The sequence below is a fragment of the Schistocerca piceifrons genome, unplaced genomic scaffold (genome assembly GCF_021461385.2).
Source record: "Schistocerca piceifrons isolate TAMUIC-IGC-003096 unplaced genomic scaffold, iqSchPice1.1 HiC_scaffold_1349, whole genome shotgun sequence".
Taxonomy (NCBI): Eukaryota; Metazoa; Arthropoda; class Insecta; order Orthoptera; family Acrididae; genus Schistocerca; species Schistocerca piceifrons.
Genome location: NW_025727179.1, coordinates 42,501 through 47,969, shown reverse-complemented (window position 1 = coordinate 47,969; position 5,469 = coordinate 42,501). Strand labels below are relative to the sequence as shown.

Here is a 5,469-nt window from a genome sequence, read left to right as displayed (position 1 = left end):
TGCTCTGAGGTCGTTGTACGAGGTGTCGCACGCCACACCGCCAGCCGGCTGTGCACGCTACCGAGAAAGTACCGGTATGCGAACCGCCAGGCGACGGGCGCGCATCGCACGTTTGAGGAGACGCGGCCGGCCCCACAGGCGGCCGCGACACTCCCAGGTCTGCGAAGCGGGGCAAACGCCGCGCGCTTCAGTATACGTAGCCGACCCTCAGCCAGACGTGGCCCGGGAACGGAATCCATGGACCGCAATGTGCGTTCGAAACGTCGATGTTCATGTGTCCTGCAGTTCACATGTCGACGCGCAATTTGCTGCGTTCTTCATCGACCCACGAGCCGAGTGATCCACCGTCCTGGGTGATCTTTTCTCAAGTTTCCGCCGTCTCTTTCGAGACGGTCGCATAGGCGGGAGTGAGGCGTGTGGCGGCCCCTGTTCCAGCGTTCTGTGTCCAACGGCCTCACGGCCGACGGGCGTCGTACGGCTCCACACCGGAGCGGACAGGCACTCGGGCGAAAGTCATTCAAAACCGGCGCCAGGCGCCAGGTGCCGCAGGCCAGCCGCTCCAGCGCTTCAGCGCTCGTACCACACAACATTGCCGCTAGTTTTGAGAGGCACGCGTGGTTCCGCACGCGGCGCACGGCTACTGCGAGCCGTACAGGTAGCGTGTTGCGCGACACGACACGCACATCGAAAGACATGCAGTCTAGTCGGTAATGATCCTTCCGCAGGTTCACCTACGGAAACCTTGTTACGACTTTTACTTCCTCTAAATGATCAAGTTTGGTCATCTTTCCGGTAGCATCGGCAACGACAGAGTCAATGCCGCGTACCAGTCCGAAGACCTCACTAAATCATTCAATCGGTAGTAGCGACGGGCGGTGTGTACAAAGGGCAGGGACGTAATCAACGCGAGCTTATGACTCGCGCTTACTGGGAATTCCTCGTTCATGGGGAACAATTGCAAGCCCCAATCCCTAGCACGAAGGAGGTTCAGCGGGTTACCCCGACCTTTCGGCCTAGGAAGACACGCTGATTCCTTCAGTGTAGCGCGCGTGCGGCCCAGAACATCTAAGGGCATCACAGACCTGTTATTGCTCAATCTCGTGCGGCTAGAAGCCGCCTGTCCCTCTAAGAAGAAAAGTAATCGCTGACAGCACGAAGGATGTCACGCGACTAGTTAGCAGGCTAGAGTCTCGTTCGTTATCGGAATTAACCAGACAAATCGCTCCACCAACTAAGAACGGCCATGCACCACCACCCACCGAATCAAGAAAGAGCTATCAATCTGTCAATCCTTCGGTGTCCGGGCCTGGTGAGGTTTCCCGTGTTGAGTCAAATTAAGCCGCAGGCTCCACTCCTGGTGGTGCCCTTCCGTCAATTCCTTTAAGTTTCAGCTTTGCAACCATACTTCCCCCGGAACCCAAAAGCTTTGGTTTCCCGGAGGCTGCCCGCCGAGTCATCGGAGGAACTGCGGCGGATCGCTGGCTGGCATCGTTTATGGTTAGAACTAGGGCGGTATCTGATCGCCTTCGAACCTCTAACTTTCGTTCTTGATTAATGAAAACATACTTGGCAAATGCTTTCGCTTCTGTTCGTCTTGCGACGATCCAAGAATTTCACCTCTAACGTCGCAATACGAATGCCCCCGCCTGTCCCTATTAATCATTACCTCGGGTTCCGAAAACCAACAAAATAGAACCGAGGTCCTATTCCATTATTCCATGCACACAGTATTCAGGCGGGCTTGCCTGCTTTAAGCACTCTAATTTGTTCAAAGTAAACGTGCCGGCCCACCGAGACACTCAATAAAGAGCACCCTGGTAGGATTTCAACGGGGTCCGCCTCGGGACGCACGAGCACGCACGGGGCGGTCGCACGCCTTCGGCTCGCCCCACCGGCAGGACGTCCCACGATACATGCCAGTTAAACACCGACGGGCGGTGAACCAACAGCGTGGGACACAAATCCAACTACGAGCTTTTTAACCGCAACAACTTTAATATACGCTATTGGAGCTGGAATTACCGCGGCTGCTGGCACCAGACTTGCCCTCCAATAGATACTCGTTAAAGGATTTAAAGTGTACTCATTCCGATTACGGGGCCTCGGATGAGTCCCGTATCGTTATTTTTCGTCACTACCTCCCCGTGCCGGGAGTGGGTAATTTGCGCGCCTGCTGCCTTCCTTGGATGTGGTAGCCGTTTCTCAGGCTCCCTCTCCGGAATCGAACCCTGATTCCCCGTTACCCGTTACAACCATGGTAGGCGCAGAACCTACCATCGACAGTTGATAAGGCAGACATTTGAAAGATGCGTCGCCGGTACGAGGACCGTGCGATCAGCCCAAAGTTATTCAGAGTCACCAAGGCAAACGGACCGGACGAGCCGACCGATTGGTTTTGATCTAATAAAAGCGTCCCTTCCATCTCTGGTCGGGACTCTGTTTGCATGTATTAGCTCTAGAATTACCACAGTTATCCAAGTAACGTGGGTACGATCTAAGGAACCATAACTGATTTAATGAGCCATTCGCGGTTTCACCTTAATGCGGCTTGTACTGAGACATGCATGGCTTAATCTTTGAGACAAGCATATGACTACTGGCAGGATCAACCAGGGAGCTGCGTCAACTAGAGCTGAGCAGCCGGCCGCCCGGGAGTGTGTCCCGGGGGCCCGCGCGAACACGCAAGCGTCCGCTCAATCATTCTGCAAACAGGAGGAGGCTGAGCTCCCCTGCACAATACACCTCGAAACCCTCTCAGGTCCCGGCGGCGCGCAGCGCCGTCCCAAGTACTTGGTCGGGTTCGAGAGAGGCGCAATCGCCCGGAGTTAGGCGAGTAGACGCTTTCGGTGCGACCACCCGTGCTCCCAACTGAGCTTGCCGCTGCCGACAGAGGCCCGGGAGCGTGCTGTCGTGGCATTGCCGGCGGGAGACAACACGCGCCACCTACGGTGACCGGCAGCTCCAACGCCAGCGCCACAGAAGGACAAAAGCCCCACTTGGGTGCCGAAGCGAACTCTCCCAGCACAGCGCACACGCCAACACATCCGCACAGCTGCGATACAAACCACCAGCGAGAACCGCTGGGGCGACCGAGCAGCAGACGGCGTCGCGGCGCCGAGCGCCGGGCGGCGGCGCATCCTCAACGCACACAGTCCTCAATCGGACCAGCACACTGCAGATGTCCACCGCGCTTCGCACCGGGCCCGCGAGGACCTACTTTGGCCGCACGGCGCCGCGCGCAGGGTGCGCCGGCGCGCAGCTGCGACGCCTGCCGCGTCCGTCGGCCGGCGCGCCTGCCACTGGCCGCCCCCCACCAGCCGGCTGTAGCGCGTGCGCCCACGCACCGCGCGGCCAGCACGCCGGGAGGCGCCCCCTCACCGGCCGGGGACGGTCCCACCCAGCCACCGCCGCGTATCGCTTCACACCCAGATGCCGTTCAGTTTCGTCGGCATGGTGGGTATCGCTGGAACAACCGGTTAGTACCTCAACCTATCGTCGCCATCACCGATTCACCCCTAGCGAGAACAACCGCACCACAACGGGTTACCATTTCTTCATTTGCGTAACTTCACCAGAAAACGTAGGCGTCCATCGCCATTTGCAACTTCAACCATTATTGCATGCCTGTGTCAGGTGTCACGCCACACTACGTCTGCCCACATACACGCAACAAAATGTGCACGCCTAGACAATACGTGGAAGGTGGCCCCCGTACGTATGCGATGTCCATTGCTCGAACGACTGTCAACCGGCTTCTGTAGCATGTCGCAGATATGGAACGCGCTGCACCATGCCATCACGGTGTGTGAGGAGAGACGACTAGGTCCGAATACATCAACAGACAGCTCATGCTGATCGCCATCCACGGCGTCCGTTCCTCCCACACGTCTCTATGGCGTACCACACTGCAATCCAGCTCTCATAGGGAGACGACACGTAGCTGCGTGCACAATATTTGCACTGTATGGTCCGCCGTTTTTGGGCGCAGTCGTTGTACGGTCACACATGTGCCACGATGTATCATTCAGTACATAAGGACGAATGTGCAGTACAGATTGTGGTTCACGCGTACGACATCAGCGGACAGTTGACACAGGCCGCACCACAACGTAGCCTGCGTACGTCGCATGCGAAGGGCATTGAACATGCAAACTTGTCACCAACCACCTTGCGAAGGCAGGGGGCAAGGTGGGGACGTGGGGAGAGGTGGGGGGGGGGGGGGGGCGGCATGTACGCCCTGCTGCCATCCACATTACAGTGTACAGCAGGAGCATGTGGAAAGTCAGCAAGACTTGCAAGGTGTTTAACATGAAGCGATACACAGGGGAGCGGGCAGTGCGAGTAGCGAACTATATTGCGAGGGTTGCGGGTGGGCAACACTACACTAATTGAACGAGTCGTATAACAATTACAGAGCAGGTTTAGGCGACAACGTGGGTTACGATAGGCGACAACGTGGGTTACGTTAGGGGACAACGTGGGTTACGTTAGGGGACAACGTGGGTTACGTTAGGGGACAACGTGGGTTACGTTAGGGGACAACGTGGGTTACGTTAGGGGACAACGTGGGTTACGTTAGGGGACAACGTGGGTTACGTTAGGGGACAACGTGGGTTAGGTTAAGGCACAACATGGGTTAGGTTAAGGCACAACATGGGTTAGGTTAAGGCACAACATGGGTTAGGTTAAGGCACAACATGGGTTAGGTTAAGGCACAACATGGGTTAGGTTACGGCACAACATGGGTTAGGTTAAGGCACAACATGGGTTAGGTTAGGGGGACAACATGGGTTAGGTTAGGGGACAACATGGGTTAGGTTAAGGCACAACATGGGTTAGGTTAAGGCACAACATGGGTTAGGTTAGGGGACAACATGGGTTAGGTTAGGGCACAACATGGGTTAGGTTAGGGGACAACATGGGTTAGGTTAGGGGACAACATGGGTTAGGTTAGGGGACAACATGGGTTAGGTTAGGGGACAACATGGGTTAGGTTAGGGGACAACATGGGTTAGGTTAGGGGACAACATGGGTTAGGTTAGGGGACAACATGGGTTAGGTTAAGGCACAACATGGGTTAGGTTAGGGGACAACATGGGTTAGGTTAGGGGACAACATGGGTTAGGTTAGGGGACAACATGGGTTAGGTTAGGGGACAACATGGGTTAGGTTAAGGCACAACATGGGTTAGGTTAGGGCACAACATGGGTTAGGTTAGGGCACAACATGGGTTAGGTTAGGGCACAACATGGGTTAGGTTAGGGGACAACATGGGTTAGGTTAGGGGACAACATGGGTTAGGTTAGGGGACAACATGGGTTAGGTTAGGGGACAACATGGGTTAGGTTAGGGGACAACATGGGTTAGGTTAGGGGACAACATGGGTTAGGTTAGGGGACAACATGGGTTAGGTTAGGGGACAACATGGGTTAGGTTAGGGGACAACATGGGTTAGGTTAGGGGACAACA

At 56.0% G+C, this 5,469-nt stretch overlaps 2 non-coding genes across 2 annotated transcripts; both read right to left on the bottom strand.

The window, feature by feature from the left end:
- Positions 1 to 201: 201 nt before the first annotated feature.
- LOC124732497 lies at positions 202 to 356 on the bottom strand. The gene has a single exon (XR_007008735.1). It is a non-coding gene; the product is annotated as a 5.8S ribosomal RNA (ribosomal RNA).
- A 352-nt stretch (positions 357 to 708) lies between these two features.
- On the bottom strand, positions 709 to 2,616 carry LOC124732490. The gene has a single exon (XR_007008732.1). It is a non-coding gene; the product is annotated as a small subunit ribosomal RNA (ribosomal RNA).
- Positions 2,617 to 5,469: the final 2,853 nt, after the last annotated feature.